Source organism: Mastomys coucha, unplaced genomic scaffold (assembly GCF_008632895.1).
Source record: "Mastomys coucha isolate ucsf_1 unplaced genomic scaffold, UCSF_Mcou_1 pScaffold6, whole genome shotgun sequence".
Taxonomy (NCBI): domain Eukaryota; kingdom Metazoa; phylum Chordata; class Mammalia; order Rodentia; family Muridae; genus Mastomys; species Mastomys coucha.
In genome coordinates, this window is record NW_022196912.1 from 65,754,257 (window position 1) to 65,777,011 (window position 22,755).

Consider the following 22,755-nt stretch of genomic DNA (forward strand, 5'->3'; position numbering starts at 1 on the left):
TTTTCTTATTGAGTTTTGAGAGTTCTTTTTTTATTCTCGATGAATGTTTATTAAATATATATTTTTATAACATTGTGATGAGACCTACAGCTTTTTATTTTCCTTACAGTGTTGTTTACCAAATTGTAGAACTCTAAGTTGTTTTTTTGTTGTTGTTCTTGGTAGTTTGAGTATTATATCTAAGAAAGCTGACAGGTTCAATGTTATACATACACATATATATTCATAGAAATTTAGAAGTTCTATTTTCTATTTCATTCTATGATAAATTTTGACATTCTTTTTGCATGAAGTATGATGTTTGAGTCAAAGCTCAGCTTTTGATATAAATATCCATTTCTTTTATCATTATCATTGAAGAAAATGGCATACACAGTAACTGCCTTTGCACTATGTAAAATTTCGTCAATGGCTCTAATGTGCCTATGCCTTCTTCTGATTTAGTTCTGTGCTGGTGATGTATTTCTCTGCCTTCCACTAACCCGCACTGCTTTGGACACTGCGGTTTTACAGTTACTCCTGAATAGGACTATACATCTTTCAATGTATTCGCTTGCAAAATTGTTTTGGCTACTTTGGCTTCTTTGGCTTCTTTCCTTTTCTATTTTTGATTTACAATCTTCTGTTAGAATTTTGTTTTCTATCAAAAAAAAAAATCTCTTGAAATTAGTTTGGGTTTGCATTCACTCTATATAAAACAGTGTTGAGAAGTCCAAGACACTCTGCAAACCACAGTTAAAAATTCCAAGTCTGGGATGGGAGCGATAGCTGAGTAGTTAAAAGGATATGCAGAGAACAAGTGTTAAGTTCTCAACACCCACATGGCAGATCACAATGGTCTGTAACTCCAGTTCCAGGGGCTCCAATACCCTTTCTGGTCTCCATGAGCACCAGGCACGCATGTGGTACATATACATACATATAGGAAAAACCCTCATACATATAAAATAAAAATGAAATAAAGGTCATCTTAGAATCAGTCTACAGAAAGTAGTATTCATATTTATAAACTTGTCATTTGATTGTTATATAACATCTGCCTTCATAATACTATCAGTCCAGAGAAAACACTAAAATTCCAAGTTATTTTCTTTGTTCAGTACATTTTACTATTTATTCACTTTATGTCCCACTCACTGCCCCCCCCCAGTCATCCCCTCCCACAATCCTTCCCTTCTCCCCCTTCCCTTCTCTATCCAGAACAACTGGAGTCGAGGCTATCCCAAAAGCTGTTGTCTGTATGTAGGATATGTTCTATCTGGGCTGCCTTGTCTGGCCTCAGTGGGAGAGAAGTGCCTAGCCTTGCAGAGACTTGAAGTGCGAGGTAACACAACTCAGGCGTGCTCCTCAGTCTTATAGGCCTTAAACACTAACATTATTGACAATATACAGGGTTGTTCATTCCCAATGCATATTCTGTTTGCTGGTGTCAAGAAGCACACCTCCAACTGAAAACAGTGCTCTCTGCCCAGGAGGACTGAGCGATGGCTCATGGCGACTCACTGTTTCCTTTATGTTGAAGCATGCTTGTCCTTTTGAACAATGGCAACATAGCCGCTTAAGGACACAGACTCTAACTCAGATTACCTAAAGTAGTGCAAAGTAGTATCCTACCATACTGGAATAATTCCCAATTCAACGGGAGCTTATGAAAAGGAGTCTGAAATAAATGTTTACAGGGCTGTGGGCTCACTACCATGCTAATATCAGAGACGACAGCAGGCTTCCTGTTCAATATTCCAGCTACACATCTCCTGCTTCTTTTCAACTGAGTTCTTTGATTTCTTGCTGGGTTTCTTGATTTCCTGTAGATTTCCATTGTAAAAGCTGTAAAAAAAAAATCTTTTAATTGCACCAAACGAAGTACCATCTTTTGTTAAAAGAAGGGTAGCTTATATCTTCAGGAACGTGTGTCTGAGAGAGCAGCGGGCAGCATGTGGTGCACATTGAAGGGGGCAAAACCAGCACAGAATTCTTCTTTTTTCTTCCTCTCATGCTTCCTGGCAGCATTTTAAATTTATTTATAATACTGCTGTCATTAATATTATGTTCACTTGGTTGAAATTATTTTGTTTCTGCCTTTGGAAATAGAGCTGCTCAAATCTGATAAATAATAACACATTATATAAGTACTGTGGATTATTTAACATTCTGATTAATGAGATATTTTCTAACCCAAAATGACAATCTTCAGAGGCATGCAGATGTAAGCTTGTCAATCTCAGATCATGAATAGTGTTTACATTTGAGAGATGAATCTGAAACACGGGTAGAGTGGTTCATTTTGCCTTCAAACATTTTTTATGTAATAATGGACTGAATAATCAGGATAAAAGGTTCTCATTAGATAGTGACCTTGTCTGTATGGCACCGAGCCAGACCAGATGACACGAGCTCCTCTGAAATTGCAAAGAGTTATTTTGGAATATAAAATCAGATTCTGCCCTAAGCAGAATCTTTCTATTTTGGTTGACTATCAAACAAGCACAGTGAAAAATGAATAGGGGGTAGGGGTACGGGGTGGGTCGTGTATGAAAGAGGGGAGGGTGGAACAGAGCTTCCTCCCCTGTAGCCTCTGCTATTCTCCCCTTCTACAAAGTGCATCTGGTGAGAGGACATGGAAACCACACTCTCTCCTTCATGCTTTTCAGCTGGAGGATGGCGGCTAATGGCACTTAAGCATCCGCCTTGTTGATGTATGAAAAGATTCCCTCTTCGCTCACTTAGTGCTGTCTGCCTGACACCACTAGCCTTGGCTGCCTGACACCACCAGCCTTGGCTGCCTGGGCCATGACCTGGCACAGGTGTCCTCCTCCAAATGTACTGCACTTAGAACCACATCTACTCTGTTAGGCTCTCTGCTGCTTTGTCGAGTTTCCTTTCACAGGCAGTACTCTTGGTAAGCTTCATCCTTGCTTTTAGAGATGAGTGTGTCTACAAGCATGTCTCTAAAGTCAGATTCCCAGTTGTGTCTTATTTTACTAAGAAGCAGAAAGTTTGGGGGAAGAAAAGCAAGATGCAAGCAAAAGGCAAGCAGCGGGGTCACCCTGAAATCAGTTCAACCCTCACTGATTCTAGGCTGATATTTTCTTTTTCGGGTACAAAAAAATTTTTAAATGTTTTTAAAATGCTCCATGCCACCCCAGAGTCATGAATCATATACAAAATGAAAGATATTACCTCCTCAAAAAAGACCTTAGAAGATGGTTTTAGAACAAAATGCTTCCAGCTGCTCTCCCAGGCATATATCCTCTGCCTCAGTGTTCAAAGCCCTTCCATTGCATCATCAGAGTTACAATGAGTAAAAGTAAATTTCTGGATAGCACGCTTCAACCAGATTAAACAGAATAAAATTATTCATATTAAACGTACTTTCTGCAGTGTTGGGAGCATTGGTATTCTCTCCTTCCTCCCTGTGGGAGGTATGTTTGAACTTGTGGTCCTCTTCCTCCCCCTCTTCAGCATATCCTACTGGCCTATTCAACCACAACACACAAGAGCCACCTTCCAAACACAAATGCATGCAGTCAAACATCTTGGTCATTTACAGTCTTCTTCACATTAATGCAGCAGTGTGTACTGTCAACAAGCAGCCCCTCAAATGGAAGATGACAACAGAGAAGAGGGGGAAAAAATCTGGTATTGCTGTTAAGAACTTAAGAGAAAAGGGGGTACTCAGAGTGGATAGGATCCTGGAGAATTCAAAACCAGGAGAATCAAGAAAAGAGGTGGCATGAAGCAAAGGCTTGAAGAAGCCAGTTCTCTGTGATACCCATGCCTGAAGACAGTGCTTCATGGAACCTAAAAACAGTGGCTTTTGAAGGAAAAACGAAAAACCAGAAATATAACCAATTAACTTACTTCCACTTCAAATAGCCAAATGAATGGTTACAGAATGGAAAACTACTATGTCAGCTCCAGCTCTAAAAGGAGTGACATGCTCATATCAGGAACATGAGCACGTTTATTGCACTGACCTCAACATGGAGACCCATTTGCAATTTCCAGAGTGAACCCAGGAGCTAGTAGAAAATGAAGATCCTGTTCTCAGGTCAGTGCTGACAGCTGTTTTAAGCACCATAGAGACCCACGCTCTTGCACCTGTGATACAAGCACACATTTTTGGCAGCAGGATTTCTGGCTTTGAGATAGACTACTGGCAAGCTACCCATCCTCCAAAGACAGCAGAGGCTTTCTCTATATGGGGACTCAGGTGCCCACCCAGCTTAGTTCTAGCCTTGGTGTTAGGGAATGACTTTCTAGAAACCTTTGGGAGCGGGGGCCTTAGCAACATTGACTGTCCTAAATGCTGTGTCCAGAACTGTGCAACTCTGACTCTGAACAATACATGGGGTCTATCATTGGTGCCAAATAAGCCTACCTGAAACCTAGCAATTTTTAGAACAATAAAATTAATCTGAAACTGTAACCCTCCTGGCTTGAGGCCTGCCTCTCATAACCACACCTCTCTGCCCACCTCCTGCTATTTGCCACACCTCGATCCTCGTTCCAGTTACATCAGAAGTCCCACCTCTGCAGATCAAGAGAAGTCGCTGATTGGGCTGGCATGCTGACGAACTTATGGGAGGGGTTTACCTCACCTATTCTATCTGTTGGCTTGTTACTAATAGGGCATTAAATTCAAGATGGCTGAGTGTTCACGACTCCCGTCTAATTTTGTTAAACCATCCACGTGGACAGGTATACCTTTGGCCACCCTGTATTCTCCCAAACTCTCTCTTACTGTTGCTCTTCTTTCTAACTCCATCTTCCAGAATAACCCTCTCTCTTTAACGTTACTGCTGGGCGGTAACATGAAACTAATCTAATTATGTCAACTAAAAGTACAAGGCTAATTTGGGTAGCACACATATACACACACACTGAAGGCCCCAATTTCTTTATAGTAAAGAAATTGACTCATTAAATTTAAACATAAAAACAGTAAGTTTTTTCATACAAGGCAGTAAAAATGAAAGGGAAGTGTCATGGGTTTCATTCTTGTTCACACAAACACAAAAATGTTTTAGCAATTTATTCCATTCAAAGTGAAAATTGTTGTTCGGAACCACTGTGCTAGAGAAAAGCATAAGTTGTTAACTTCTCTGTCATCCTTAATCTGTTGTCTTTGATAACAGATTAAGAAGAATGCATCACTACTGTCTGGACTGTTTCTCTCTTTAAGCGTATGCCCATGCCATTGAGCAAGGGAAATCTTGACTTTCCAACACAAATATATGAGGGCTTTTTCCTTGAGTCTTTCGTAAGTATTGGTGTTTCATCTGGAATTAGCATTTCCTTCACCCTGAGCTGCTGCAAAGAATAAAATCATGAAGTATTGCAGTCATTTTCTCTGTTCATCTGCATAGATTTCATGCTTCACATGTGCTCTTCTCTCTAGTTCCTCGGGTGGTTTAGGAGGTGTGTAGCTCTGTATCATCCACAGCGAGCAGTAGATCCTGGCTTTGGTCAGCATTCTGTAAACATACTTACATGCTTACATGCTTACATCTATGGTTGTGTTATTTAGAAAATGTAACAGTGATATTAGTAATACTTTTTAATGGAAAAGTGGAAACAGACCTCAAAGCATTGATTTCAGGATGTCTACTTTTCTGGGAACACAGCTCATAATTTACGATTTGCTGTTAAGCGTGGATAAGAATGCTGGCTTACCTGCAGCAGCTGCTGCCACCTCATTTTGTGTTCATGATAATGAAGTGAAAATTTTGGCAAGTGAAAACTGTTGTTTAAAACCTAAGAGGCTGGAAGCATCTGTCAAGCAGTGTATTCAGGCCCGAGCCGAATGGTTTACAAAGCAGATGATAAGTGTGTACATGTTGTGAATTGCGGATGTATGTTGCTTTCCTAAGTTTTGTATACAAAGTGGTGAAAGTTTTCATTCTCTTAATGTGACTCATCAATACAGCAGATGAAATGTTTGATAGAAACATTGCTGTCATTTCTAATGAATTCATAAGCTATTGTTCAACTCCCTTTTACTCTGCAAGCCCAGCTGAGAGCTCAGGAGTTCGTGTTCAATCAGCACAGCGTATGTCTGCCATCCTCAGAATATTGGGATAATGACCAACATCCTTTTGTCCTTTTGTGTGTATGTGTGTGTGTGTGTGTGTGTGTGTGTGTGTGTGTAAAAACAAATGCAAATTTGTCATATTTGATTTAAGAAGACCCTGAGTTTAACTTCTCTAAGGACCGTTTTGTATAAACTCATTAAACCCCAACATATTTTTTGAGTATACTTTGGTTTTTCTTCCAGAATAACCAAATATACCTTCTTACAGCCTCAGGGATAATACACAAAAAGTTATAGTTGGTAGCAGGAGTCAAAGCAGATCAGAGCATAGAAAGTATAGTGTTTTTTTTTTTTGTTTTGTTTTTTATTGAAGTTTGAGACCCAAAGAAAAGATTTGGAGAACAGACACCAGTATCTACAGCCTCCAATCAGAACAGCTTCAAGACATGTCATCTGGGCACCCGTGAAGATGAGACACACTAGTGGACAAGAAAAACAAAACCTTAAGTCACTCCCTATAGCAAGCAAAGGTGGCCATCACATCCTGACAGGAAATGCCAGGATTGTCTCCTAAATGTCTGCAAATCTCTCTCTCTTCCTCCCTCCCTCTCTCTCCCCCTCTCTCTCTCCCTCTCCCCCCTCTCTCTCCCTCTGTCTCCTCTTCCTCTCCTCTCTCTCTCCCTCCTTTTCTCCTCTCTCTCTCCTCTTTCTCCCCTCTCTCTCCTCTTTCTCCCCTCTCTCTCCTCTCTCCCCTTTTAATTATCTGTGAGGTGCCTAAAGGCAGTCATTGGTTTCAAATAGCTTCTGCAGAAAGAAAGTGGATACTTGAAAAACAGTTGCTATTTAAGTTAGAAAGTTATATTATATGCAATAGCTTATAATTTTTGAATTAGCTTCACCAACAGCAAAATAATGGAGGGAACAAACAATATGGAATTTAGAGCCCAACGCAACCAGAAAATGTGAGAGTGGAGCTGGTATCAGTGGGTAGTGGGAATGGAAGAGGTGGAAGACAAGAATCGCGCCATGCATTTCCTCTCATGGTATGTATCTTGGACTCATCTTGCATTGCAGGCTTTTATCCTCATGTCAGAGACCCAGCCACTGGTTATTCTGCACTCAAACACTTTCAGACTCAAAACTCCATGGAGTTTTCCTGTCAGCTTGAAGAAATCCCAAAAGAGAATGCCCACATTGGGACTCTATGCCTGCTACAGTCTTTCCAGCCTGAACGACTGTATATTATAGAGAGTTTAGTGAGGAATGCAGCACTTTGATTAGCAGTGCCCATCAAAGAGGCATCATTAGCTTAGAAGAACACTCGCATCAAAGAAAAGAGAAAAGTCACAGGGAGTACTGCTGATTGATATCAGTAGTGAGGATCTTAAGAGAGTCAAAGTAAATGAGCTCAACAAAACAGAAATAACTAAGAAGGAAAATTATCATGAAAGCAAGAGAAAATGTTAACATACCTGTGGCTCATGTAGTGGGTCCGCAAAGACAATGAATCCAACCAAGACATAAACATGTTGATGGCAGTATGTTAAATTGAATTTATTAAAAAAAAAATGAACAGCACTAGCTAATTACATATATCATATTTAATATACATTATATTGTATATAATATATGGCATATAATATGATATATCACAATATAGCATTTATTGTATTTTGACACTTGCCTCTGTAAGTATAATATTATATTCTCATTTCATAGATAACCAAAGTGAAGCATAAAAATTGAATGACTTAGAACAAATTACAATGTCAGAAACTGATCCAGGTAATAATATACAGAGTCTGCTGTACAGCACCTCACAATTGAGAAGTACCCATTACATTGAAAGATAGTCACAGACAAAACAAAGGGGCACTCAAAATCAGGGCTTTTGGCTAGGCAGTCACCAGTCAATGTCTGTTTGGAAATTAAAGCAAGTGAAGGAGCTGCCATGAATGTTCTCTTATGTGCCCTATCATGGTCTTCGGTCGTATGTTTGAACAAACATAAAACATTCATTTGCTTTTTCAAAATAAAAATTGTAAAGGGTTATGAACTTGTGTTGTTACTAGGATGCAGATACATTAAGCTTAACTTCCTAGAATTCAATACTAGAAAGGAAGCAAAACTACAAAATGAGGTGTTAAGACCTGGCACCCTATCCCCAGGGCAGTATCAGCTCAAAGATCCCCAGATAGTAGCCAATGGTAACCAGATACAAAAGCAGTAATTGGGATCCATGGCAACTGCTGGGACTGAGGTGATCCAGAATAAAAGCAACAGGTTTATGAATCATATTCAACAATTCATGGATTAGAAATGCCTTACAGTAAATCAATTAAAATATATACTCAATTATCTTCAAGGTAATATGCCTCAGAAGAGCAAAAGTTCTTTGTGAGCATTACCTCAGGAGCAATAGAAGATACTTCAAATTAAATAACCCAAGAATAAAAGATTCCACATGTAAAAACACAGTCAGGAACGGACAGCCAACTAGTGAATTATTTTTGTAATACACATATGGGTCAATATGTTAATTTCATTATTAAAGAGATCCTGCTCACTCAAAGAAAAATTACAGTAGCTATATCACTTCAGCAAACAACTCACAGGACAAATAAATTATCAATAACAGATGAAATGATACTTCATAAAAGAATGCCAAAGATTAAAAATGAAAAAGCTACAAAACAAATAAAAATGAAAATAAATCAACAGCAAGATTAACCAGATGTCAAGGTCACTGAATGTCGATGAACTTTTATACATTTGGAATTGCCCTTTTGAAGATGTGGACCTTCAATTTAAATTTCATAAAATTTTAACTGTCCTGTAATTTTTAAAATTTGCTACTTTATTTAAACCTTTAAGTAAAAGTTTAATTTATTTAAATTTAAAAATGAGGAATCGGGGTTTAAAGAAACAAGTTGAGAAAAGTAACAGATAAAAATTTGTGCAACAGCCGGGCGGTGGTGGCGCACGCCTTTAATCTCAGCATTTGGAAGGCAGAGGCAGGCGGATTTCTGAGTTCGAGGCCAGCCTGGTCTACAAAGTGAGCTCCAGGACAGCCAGGGCTATACAGAGAAACCCTGTCTCAAAAACGCCCCACAAAAAAATTTGTGTAAAAATAAAAGTGGAAATCTAGTCTTCTGTATCAGCACATACTGGTATAAACTGGACCAGTTCCTCTGGTGAGCATTATGCAATTATATAGGCATATTGTGAATCTAAAATTCAAATTCTAGAATTGTACTATAATAATTTAAAAATATATAGTCAGTGATATACACAGTATTATATTCAAGGTTAGGACATTGGAAGACCTTATTTATTCCTCAATAAACTTGCATAAATATATAAAAAAAAATTGTGAACTTGGAGTTTTATATATGTTTGGAAAGGTATAAGGAACCAAATCTTGCCCAAAGCCTATTTTTACAAATAAATGGCAATTAGGTTGCAACCATTCATTAATTCATTCATTCATTTGTTATAGCAACTTTTGAAGCTCAAAGGTTGTGGACACAAACCCTATAATCTATAGTATATCACTATACATCTGACCTCTGTTCCTTCACAGAAAGTTTGGCAATCTCTTTTCCATTGACACACAACACATTGGTACTTACGGCAGCAGTAAGAATTCAAACTGGCTTTATATGTATATGTGAATATGTAGAATTCTTTAAAAAAAATCTCATACACAAACTTAGGTGAATTTGTCTTGGCTGACCAATAAAGTATATTAAATTACTTTAAAGACTTGTATCTGACCATAGATATTCAAACAAAGTCAGCCAGGCATAAAGAATATAGAGGATCACTGCAAACAGGTAGATTGCATAGGTGACTGAGCTGAGTCTAAACTCAGATAAGAAATGAGTAGTAACACTCTACAGTCATGTATCACATAATCACCAGGACACGTGGTATGAGAAATGTGTCCTTAAACTGGCTTCTTCTGGAAAGGCGAGAAAGTGAAGCTACATAGTTCGGGAGAATAGACACTACTATACATCTAACCTCTGTGGGAAAGTCTGTTGGTTCAAAACTTCAAGGCCATGCAGCATGTCACAGTATTGAGTCAATTGTAATAATCCATGAAAGCATGTCTAAGCTTAGAAAAAAAATGTGTAGTCAAATACCAGACAAAAATATTTTTTTGTCCCCACTACACACTTATGGGATCAGTCTGGACTAAAACATGACTGCTAGACTAGATAAGTCAGTGATCTATTGCTGTGAAGAATATGGCATGGAAACCCTTCTAAAGGAAAACATTTAACTAAGACAAGTTCTGATGTTTAGATCATTATCACCATGGCAGGAGTAGAGGTAGCTGAGAGTTCTACACCCAGATCAGAAGGCAGCAGGAAAAGAGCAAGTCACTGGGTCTGGTTTGAGCTTCTGAAAACCCAAAACCTACTCCCAGTGACACACTTCCTCCAACAAGGCCACCCCTACCCCAACAAGGCCACACCCACCCCAACAAAGACATACCTACTCCTCCAAATGCCACTCTCTATACATTCAAATATACGAGCCTTTGGGGGCCATTCTTATTAAAAACCACCATACAGACCATGACTGTATGTTACACCATATGCTCCACGGAGTGATTTTATGTGGTTGACACATATTTTCTCCTCTCTCACAAGTTAAATTGAACAAAAATAAATGTTTTTAGATTAATATATTAAGGACATGTTGTTAAATATGTATGCCAGATTGTACAATAGAACATCGAGTCGGAAAATGGACATATTCTTGTAGTTAATTTTTTATTCAAACTGTTTTATTAAAATGATTGTTCCTTTTATAATGTGGTAAAATCTCCAAGTGAAATTCAAAGAAACCTAGATGTGTGAGACTGAATTATCTCCTAATTGAATGCAATAACTTTTGATTAGCACTGATAAAGTTGGAAGTAGTGCAATTTATTATAATACATTTTTATTGTAATCCTTTCTGCTATAGCCAAAACACTTTTGGAATGGCAGAGTTCAGAATTGAGAAAAATTAATTCAACTTCATATTTCAAATCACTCAAGAGCACCTTATTTACTCCCATATAGACCCTCTTGTATATTTTACCACTTCCAGCACTTAGAAGGAAATATTTGACATTTCCTTCCACAAAGTTTTTTCTCAGTGGGCTATCGCAAATGTCAACAAAAACAGCAGGAGAGTCCATGATTTGGAAAGAGCAATTGAACAAGCACAAATGACCCCTGTTTGCTTAGAATAAAATGAAGTGTTTACCTCCATGTTTGACAGTTTTAAAGAATTTTCACAAGGAAAAATTATGCTTTAAATCAGTACTCTTCAAATTCTGTCCCTCCACACACACAAGACTTCTGTGGTACTGCTCCAGGAGCTGTTAAAATTTTAAATTTATTTTAAAAATGTGCTTCAACTACTTTTAAATTTATGAGTAAAAGCAAGCATATGTTATTGAGTTCTTTCTCAAGTGTTCATTCATTGAAGACCATCAAAACTCTTCGTTTGGATGCCTCAGTTTAGCTTGAGTCACATAGCGTGGCTCTATTTGTACATGTGGGGCAGAATAATTAACATGAATTTTTGCCATAGAATTTATGGCTGAGCTCATAAACCTATCACTGGGCAGATTCCAGTGGGTCCCATCCCCAGGCTTGCCTTCAGACAGCTTTTGCAGCAATCCAAGTACCAAAAGAAGATATGTGGCCCTGATCTACTGGACTTCTATTCTAGATACTATTACCTGTGGCTTGTAGCATCAGTCTTAAGCCTGTGATATCATTTTATTTGTTATCTCATAGCAGCATATGCCTTACTCTCATCTCCATTTAGTACTGGAGATATCCCTTGGTTATATTACTGGTCATACATAACACAGGGAGTCTAGAGCTGGCCTGTTGAAAGCTGGGTAGTATTCTAGAGTGCCTGATCCTAACATAGTAACTGATCAGGCATCTAAAAATACCCAGGCTTGGAAAAAAAGTGTTGGTAGACAAATTACTCTTTTTAGTGCTCTTCTGGTTCTTTTTGAACAACATATTAACAGTGCATAGGACTTGGATTGACCCCTGGTACCAGCAATAGCACACCAACAACAAACTCCTACACATCTGGCTAGCTCAGAAAAAAATAGCCTGCTGAAAATTTCTGGAAAGACAAAGATAAATAAAGCTGGGTTAACAAGACTGTAGCAAATATCTGGTACATCAGTGACCCAAAGATGTTGCACAGCAATAAACATCAAGATCCTTCTGGAAATAATGGATTCTCTTAGTTCTCAAAGTAAATTATGAAATAGTCATGCATCTGGAAGAATTCATGGAGATTTTAAAAATCAGTTGTCTTGCGGAAACTCAGTGAACTTAAAGAAAAAAGAAAAACATTTCAGTACTCTAAAGAATTTCACAAAGATGAGATCAATTAAAAAGCAAAAGAACTTCTTAAGGTAAAGTAAAATACTGTCAGTAGGCTTGATGGTATTTATACATCCTAGACGTCAGCCCTATTTGGTCAGTCTCATCTGTGTCATTCCTAACTCCAAGTTTTGATCCCTGCCTCATATTCTGTAGAGGGACATTCTCTAATTGTTTGATTGGGCAAATAAAGACATCAGAAGCCAATCACTGGCCAAAGATATAGAGGCTGGTTTTCAGGTCCCAGGACAAAGTCGAGGGACAAGATTGGGGGGAAAAAAGGCTTTTTCAGCCAGGCTGTGGAGATGAGAAAATAGACATTATGTAGGATTATTCCAACCAGAGGTGACCTCCAGGTGTTCTCAAGAGGGTCAGGTGTTGGGCAGCTTAACAAGCCAGCCATGGAAGCTGGGTGAGGCAGAACAGGCAGCTTCTCAGGAATATAGGCAGCAGCTGTTCTAGGAGCATAGCCAAGATCTCCAGAAAGAATCAGCTAGCCATAGGGGATGACTAGAGGACAGGCAAGTGGTTGCTAGTCCCGGAGCCTAGCCAGAGAAAGAACATACATTTTTAAACTCACACACAATATCCTGTATGCCAACTAAATCTGGTCAGTTTACCAGACCCTAGACTGATACCACAGTCAATGTCCAAGCTTTACCTGGATGCATACCCTATGCTAAATTCTAGTCTAGTGAGTTTCCTGAGCCCTAGGCCACCTGCCCCCTTTCCCATCCCCAGCCTCCCAATAAGCTTAGGTCACACACTTGTGTTCCATCTCAGGTGCAGAAGATACCATAAAAAAAAATTGACACAACAGTCAATGAAAATGCAAAAAGCTCCTAACCAAAAACCTCCAGGAAGTCCAAGACTCAACGAGAAGACCAATTTTAAAGATAATAGGTATACAAGAGAGCAAAGATTCCCAACTTAAAGGGCCAGTAAATATATTCAACAAAATTATAGAAGAAAACATCGCTAACCTAAAGAAAGAGATGCCCATGAACATACAAGAAGCCTACAGAACTCCAAATAGGCTGGACCACAAAAGATACTCCTCCCATCACATAATAATCGAAACACCAAATGCACAAAACAAAGAATATTAAAAACAGTAAGGGGAAAAAGGTCAAGTAACATATAAAGGCAGACCTATCAGAATTACACCAGATTTCTCACTAGAGACTATGAAAGCCAGAAGATTCTGGAGGATGTCATACAGACCCCAAGAGAATACAAATGCCAGCCCAGGCTACTATATCCATCAAAACTCTCAATTAACATAGATGGAGAAAACAAGATATTCCAGGACAAAACAAAATTTACACAATATCTTTCCATAAATCCCAAACTACTAAGGATAATAGATGGAAAACTCAAACATGAGGAGGGAAACTACACCCTAAAAAAAGCAAAAAAGTGATCTTCTTTCAACAAACCCAAAGGAAGATAGCCACACAAACATAGTTCCACCTCTAACAAGAAAAATAACAGGAAGCAACAATCACAATTATTAATAGCTCTTAGCATCAATGGACTCAATTCCCCAATAAAAAGACATAGACTAACAGACCCAGCATTTTGCTGCATACAAGAAAGGCACCTCAGTGACAAAGACAGACGTTGCCTCAGAATAAAGGCAGGAAAAAAAATTCCAAGCAAATGGTTCCAAGAACCAAGCTGAAGTAGCCATTCTAAAATCAAATAAAATTGACTTTCAACCAAAAGTTATCAAAGAAGATAAGGAAGGACACTTCATACTTGTCAAAAGAAAAATCTACCAAGATGAACTCTCAATTCTGAACATCTATGCTCCAAATGCAAGGGCACCCACATTCATAAAAGAAACTTTACTAAAGTTCAAAGCATACATTGCATCTCACACAATAATAGTGGAAGACTTTAACAGCCCACTCTCAGCCATGGACAGATCATAGAAAGAGAAACTAAACAGACACAGTGAAACTAACAGAAGTTGTGAACCAAAAGGATTTAACAGATATCTAAAGAACATTTCATCTTAAAATAAAAGAATATACCTTCTCAACACCTCGTGGTACCTTCTCCAAAATTGACCATATAATTGATCACAAAACAGACCTCATCAGATAATAGAAAATTGAAATAATCCTATGCATCCCATCAGATGACTAAGGCTGGTCTTCAAAGAAGACCTAATGTCAATATTCTTCAAACTATTCTACAAAATAGAAACAGATGGAACATTACCCAAATTGTTCTATGAAGCCACAATTACGCTTATACCTAAACTACACAAAGACCCAAGAATAGAGAACTTCGGACCAATTATCCTTATGAATGTCGATGTAAAAATACTCAATAAAATTCTCACAAACTGAATCAAGGACACATCAAAACAATCATCCATCATGATCAAGTAGGCTTCATCACAGGGATGCAGGGGTGGCTCAATATGTGGAAATCCATCAATGTAATCCATCAATGTAAACTATATATATACAAACTTTAAAAAACCTACATGATCTCTCATTATATGTGAAGAAAGCATTTGACAAACTTCAACACCCCTTTATGATAAAAGTCTTGGAAAGATCAAGAATTCAAGGCCCATACCTGAACATAGTAAAAGCAATATACAGCAAACCAGTAGCCAACATCAAATAAATGGAGAGAAACTTGAAGCAATCCCACTAAAATCAGGGACTAGACAAGGCTGTCCACTCCCTCCCTACATATTTAATATAGTACTCAAAGCCTTAGCCAGAGCAATTAGACAACAAAAGAAGGTCAAAAGGATTCAAATTGGAAAGGAAGTAGTCAAAATATCACTATTTGCAGATGATATGATAGTATACCCAAAAACTCCACCAGAGAACTCCTAAACCTGATACACAACTTCAGCAGACTGGCTGGATATAAAATTAACTCAAACAAATCAGTATTCTTCCTCTACTCAAAGGATAAACAGGCTGAGAAAGAAATTAGGGAAACGACATTGGTATGACTCTAGCTAAGCAAGTGAAATATCTGTATGACAAGAACTTCAAGTCTCTGAAGAAAGAAATTGAAGAAGATCTCAGAAGATGGAAAGATCTCCCTTGCTCATGGATTGGCAGGATTTATATAGTAAAAATGGCCAACTTGCTGAAAGTAATCTACAGATTTAATGCAATCTCCATCAAAATTCCAACTCAATTCTTCATAGAGTTAGAAAGAGCAATTCTCAAATTCATTTGGAGTAACAAAAAAACCCAGGATAGCAAAAACTGTTCTCAACAATAAAAGAACTTCTAGGGGAATCACCGTCCCTGACCTCAAGCTGTTCTACAGAGTAATAGTGATAAAAACTGCATGGAATAGAGTTGAAGACCCATAAATGAATCCACACACCTATGGTCCCTTGATCTTTGACAAAGAAGCTAAAACCATATATTTGTTGAAAAAAGACAGCATTTTCAACAAATGGTGCTGGCTCAACTGGTGGTCAGCATGTAGAAAAATGCAAATTGACCCATTTTTATCTCCTTATACAAAGCTCAAGTCCAAGTGCATCAAGGACCTCCACATAAAACCAGATACACTGAAACTAGCAGAAGGGAAAGTGGGAAAGAGCCTCGAGCACATGGGCACAGGGGCAATTTTCCTGAACAGAACACCAATGGTTTATACTCTGAGATCAAGACTCAATAAATGCATCCCATAAAATTGCAAAGATTCTGTAAGGCAAATGACACTGTCAAAAGGACAAAATGGCAACCAACAAATTGTGAAAGTATTTTTATCAACCCCACATCCAATTGAGAGCTAATATCCAATATATACAAAGAACTCAAGAAGTTAGACTCCAGAGAACTAAATAACCCTATTAAAAACAGGATACAAAGCTAAACAAAGAATTCTCAACTGAAGAATAATGAATGGCTGAGAGGCACCTAAAGAAATGTTCAATATTTAGTCATTGGGGAAATGCAAATCAAAATAACCCTGGGATTCCAACTCACACCAGCCAGAATATCTAAGATCAAAATGTCTGGCAACAGTAGATGCTTGCAAGGATGTGGAGAAAGAGGAACACTCCTCCATTGTTGGTGGGATTGCAAGCTGGTACAACCACTCTGGAAATCAGTCTGGTGGGTGGTTCCTCAGAAAATTGGACATAATATTACCTGAGGATCCAGCTATACCACTCCTGGGCAGAAGATGCTTCAACATGTAATAAAGACACATGCTCCACTATGTTCATAGCACCCTTATTTATAATAGCCAGAAAGTGGAACAACCCAGATGTCCTTCAACAGAGGATTGGATACAGAAAATGTGGTACATTTACACAATGGAGTACTACTCATTCATTAAAATGAATTCATGACATTCTTAGGCAAATGGATGGAACTAGAAAATATCATCCTGAGTGAAGTAACCCAATCACAAAAGAACACACATGGTATATATTCACTGATAAGTGGATATTAGCTCAAAAGCTCAGAATACCCAAGATACAATTCACAGAGCATATGAAGCTCAAGAAGAAGGAAGACCAAAGTGTGGGTGCTTTGGTGCTTCTTAGAAGGAGGGACAATATACTCAGGGGAGCACATACAGAAACAAACTGTGGAGCACAGACTGAAGAAAAGGCCATCCGGAGACTGCCCCACTTGTTGATCCATCCCATATACAGTCACTACACCCAGACACTATTGTGGACACCAGGAAGTGCATGGTGGGAGGAGCCTGATATAGCTGTCTCCTGAGAAGCTCTGCCAGAGCCTGACAAATACAGAGGCAGATGTTTGAAGCCAACCATTGAACTGAGCATGGGGTCCCTAATGGAAGAGTTAGAGAAAGAACTGAAGGAGCTGAAGGGGTTTGCAACCCCATAGAAAGAACAACATCAACCAAATAGACCCGCCAGAGCTCTCAGGGACTAAACCACCAACCAAAGAGTACACATGGAGGGACCCAGGTGTCTCCAGCTGTGTATATAGCAGAGGATAGCCTTGTTGGGCATTAGTGGGAGAAGAAGTCCTTGATCCTGTGAAGGCTCAGTGCCCCATTGTAGGGGAATGCAAGGGTGGAGCACGGGAGTGGGTGTTAGCATTCTGTATAAATTCTGCCCCCACAGATACCTGGTAGCAGCCAGGTATGCTCCTCCCCATGGTTACCTGGCAATGGCCAGGTAGGCCTGGCCCTATAAAAGAGGCTCCTTCCCCCTCCTCTCTCTCTTACTCCCACTTCTCTCCCTTGCTCTTGCCCCCTTGTTCCCCTTCTCTCTCCATTCCTTTCACCCTCTCTCCACGTGGTCATGACCATCCCCTACTTGTCTACTATCTCCTCTCTGCATTTCTCTACCTCTGCTACCCTCTTAACTCCCCTCCCCATGCCCTAAACAAACTCTATTCTATACTATACTGGCATGTGTCTGGTCCCTCAGGGGAAAGAGATGCCTAGGCATGGGCCCACTGAGGCAACCCTTTCCCCCACACCTTGCCAGAACATATTCTTATAGCTCTTTCTCTTTTTATGATCACAACAGTGGGTGGATGGGTGGGGGAATAACCCCTTCCCATCGAAGTGGTAGGAAGAGGGATGTGATACAGAGTTTCTGGGAGGGTGGGAACTGGGCAAGGTGTTAACATTTGAAATATATAAAAAAGAAAATATCCAATAAAAGATAAAAATAAAAATAAATTAAAAATAATGTTCTAAGCCAGCCTGAGCTACATAGTGGAACTCTATCACAAAGAAATTAAAGTATTACTACTATTACTACTACTACTGCTACTACTACTACTACTACTACTACTACTACTACTACTAATAATAATAATAATAATAATAATCATAGCAACAACAATAATAATGATAACCCACAAAAGGAATATGCAGGATCTGTGGGACACTATGGAAAGTCCAAATTTTCCAATAATAACCCTATATGAAGGAGCAAAATCCCAGGTAGAAAGCATATACCAGGTCATTAAGATCATAAAAGAAAACTTTCCAAAACAACAGAAATATATACACATACAGAAACAAGAAGCACACTGAACACCAAATAGGCAGTACCAGAAAAGGAAGTCTGTGGAGTATTAAAATACTAAATCTAGAATGTTTGGTGAAAGAGGCATATAGGCACTAGCTCGACTTCTTCATGTTCAAATGAGTTGTGTAGTTATTGTTCTTGGCAATGAGACAATCCATTGTCTTAGTAAGAACCTGGATTGATAGGGGATTTTCTTGGAACCCTTTTGGTCAACAACTCAGTTGAACACAACCCAGTCTACTACTGAAAGCCTCCTTTGGTGACAAGGGATGCCAGTTGAGACTCCATCGCCCCCATCGTTAAGAGACCTCATTAGGATCAACATCATATGTTTCAGGAAGATTCTACTACACTGGGTACCCATATTATCCCTCAAATGCCCCTTAATTCCAGCTGTTTCTCAATGATCTCCCTCCCTCAGCCTTATCTTTTTTGTGTGGAGGGGCAGTGTTTGATACAGAGTTTCTCTGTATAGCCCTGGCTGTCCTGGAACTCACTCTGTAGACCAGGCTAGCCTCGAACTCAGAAATTCACCTGCCTCTGCCTCACAAGTGCTGGGATTAAAGGCATGCACCACCACTGCCCGGCTTCCCTCAACTTTATCTTCCCTCCAACTCCCCACATGATCCTCCCATCTCTGTCCCTACCCTAAGTGCATCTATAAAATCTATTCTGTTTTTCCTTCCCAAGAAGATCCATGTGTCTCCTCTAGTTCCTTCCTCTATACCTAATCTCTCCAGGTCTATGGTTTATAGGTTATTTATCATTTATTTATTGGCTAATAAACACATTCAACTAAACATATTTTAGTTTCTTATATTTCCATATTTTTCTTTCTGCGTCTGGGTTACCTCACTTAGGAGTTTTGTTTGTTTGTTTGTTTGTTTTGTTTTGTTTTGTTTTTTAGTTCTATCCATTTGCCTGAAATTTTTATGATGTCATTTTCTTAAACAGCTTAGTAATACTCCATTGTGTAAATGTACCACATTTTCTTTGTGTATTCTTGTTTTGAAGGACATTTAGGTTGTTTCCAATTTCTGGCTATTACAAATAGAGCAGTAATGATCATGTTCAAGAAAGTGTCTCTGTGGCAAAATGAAACATCCTCGGGTATATGCCCAAAAATACAGTTGGGTCTTTAGGTAGAGTGATTCTCAACTTTCTAAGGAACTGCCACATTCATTTTCATAGTGGCTGTACAAATTTGCACTCCCATCAGCAATGGAGGAATCTCATCATATTCTACATCCTCACCAACATAAGTGGTAACATGCTTATGTTGTAACTCCAACAAAAAAGGAAGAGTAAATAACAATCCAGGCACAAAATCTTTTTCTGTGTTCCTGCCTGCAAGATATGCCATACTAAAGGTGGCACAGACCTATAGAGAGTAGAAAAGCAATACTTGATTTTACTTAAGACCTAATTCATGAGATGCAACCCATAATCAACACTGCTTGGGTGACCACCAACCAGAGACTAGATTGCCTAGAGACACAGGGTAAAACCAAACACTATGGGCCTAAAAGATTATCAATAAAATGGCTTCTAATGATATTCTGCAATACTCATAGATTAGTGCCTTATTCAGTTATCATCAGAGAAGTTTCTTCCTGCTGCAGAAGACAGAACAGAGGCAGAGACTCATAGTCAAGCATTACACGAAAAGAGTGTCCTTGGACCACACAACTCTAAATGGCATGTCTCCATTGAATCCCTTCTTCAGATCTCAAAGTACCCTGCATTAGATAAAGCAGTAGGACCCCTGAGTGTGTGAATGAATGTATCTCTGATTCTTTTGTCTACTTTTGGGCTCTTTTCTGTCTGTTGGTTTGCCTTACCCAGCATTGATATATTTTTGTTTTATCTTACTATATTTTATGTTATTATTATCCCAAAGAAGCCTATTTGTTTCCTAATGAGAGACAGAAGGGGGTGGATCTAGATGGGATAGGCAGGAAGGTGAAAAAAAAAGAAAAAAATACTAAATATATAATAACAATGAACAAGTATCTGAAACTGAAAGAATAAAAGAGAAACAAACAAACAAACAAACAAACAAAAACCAAGTAAAACCAGAAGTCACATATAAAGGAAAACCCATCAAAATAATAGCTGGTTTCTCAGTGGAAGCCAGAACTACCTGGAACAATGTATTCCAAGTTCTAAAAGACTATGGATGCCAGCCTAGATGACTATGTCTGCCTTCATACTTGAAGGAGAAAGAAAACTTTCTAATGATATAAACATGCTAAAAGGGCTCATGCTTACCAAGCCTATAATCCAAACTGAGAATAGGAATCTAAGTAGCCAAGAGGCTGTAGAAAGAAAGCAAATGAAGTTAGAGTTAGTGAAATAACTAAGCAAAACCAATACAAAAACAATAAAATAGTTGCAATCCATATACAATTTTCAATATTAACTTTAAATAATAATGGCTTCAACCACATAACCGTAATCTATGGATCAGCTGAATGAGTTAAGAAACCAAGTTTTTCTGTTATCTATAGGAAATGTATCCTAGTTTTAAAGATAAGCACCACCTTAAAATGAAAAGTTAGAAAAAAGTATTCCAAGAAAATGGGACTAGAGGAAACAGATGTTGCTCTCCTAAAATCTGATAAAATAGACTTCAAATTAAAACAAATCAGAAGATACAAAGAAAAACACTCCATTTTAATTACGGATCCAATTAACCAAGAAGACATTACAATCATATGTCTCTCAAATTCTGGTGTAACAAAATTTGCAAAATAAATAAATAAATAAAATGTACTACTGAAATTAAAGACACAAATTAACATCAACCCCATTATGGTAGATTATTTTAATATCGTAATTCTTACCTAGACAAAAAGAAAGCAAAGAAGCATGAGGAAAGAATGACATCTCATCATTTATGCTTAACAGATATCTACAGGATATTTGACCCAAACACCAAAAAATTTTACTCAGCAGCACACAGAAACTACTCTAAAACTGACTATGTTTTTGAACACAAAATAAACCTTAACAAATTCAGGGAAGAACAAACGAAATTTGGTGCATCATATCTGACTGCAGTGCTATAATGCTTCAAGTGAACAGCAAAAGAATCCCTAATATTTGCACACACTCATGGAAGTAAAAGAGAATCACAATGAATGACGAGTAGGTCAAAAAATAAATCAAGAAACTCCTTTAAAGTCTCAGGAATTAGAAAAATACAATAAAAACACAATATAAAAAACCTTTGGGACGCTGGGAAGGGAACTCCACTGCCTGTCCAACAGCCCCCAGAGGAGGCTTCACTCCCAGGTGCTCTAGCACAACTAGGATCTTAGGATCCCAGAATCCCAGGATCCCAGGATCCCAGGATCCCAGGAGCTTAGTCACACCAGGATCTCAGGGTCTCAGAGGCAGCTTGATTCCCAGGAACTCTGACACACCCAGAATCTCAGGATCACAGGATCCTAGAATCACAGGATCACAGAGACAGCTGGACTCTGAGGAGCAATGACTCAATCAGGATTACCGGAAGGACAGGCTCCTGTCAGATATATCGAGGGAAGGGAGCACTAACGATAATCAGAAGGCTGGGGCAGGGGGCAAGTATAAGAACAGAAACAACAGAAACCAAGGTTACATGGCATCATCACAACCCAATTCTCCAACCATAACAAGTCCTGGACACACCATCACACCAGAAAAGCAAGATTCAGGTCTAAAGTCACTTCTCATGACAATGATGGAGGATTTTAAGAAAAACATATAACTCCTTTAAAGAAAATAGGAGAGGACAGGTAAACAGCTAGAAGCCCTTAAAAAGGAAACACACACACACACACACACACACACACACACACACACAAATCCCTTAAAGAATTACAGGAACACACAAACAGGTGAAGGAAATTAACAAAACCAGCCGGAATCTAAAAATGGAAATAGCAACAATAAAGAAATCACAAAGGGAGACAACCCTTGGGTTAGAAAACCTAGGAAAAGAGATCAGGAGTCATAGATGCAAGCATCACCAATAGAATACAAGAGATAGAAGAATCTCAGGAGCAGAAGATATCTTAGAAAACATTGACACAACAGTCAAAGAAAATGCAAAATGCAAAAAGCTCCTAACCCAAAACACCCAGAAAATCCAGGACACAATGAGAAAACCAAACCTAAGGATAGTAGATATAGAAGAGAGCAAAGATTCCCAACTTAAAGGGCCAGTAAATATATTCAACAAAATTATAGAAGAAAAATTCCCCAACCTAAAGAGATGCCCATGAACATACAAG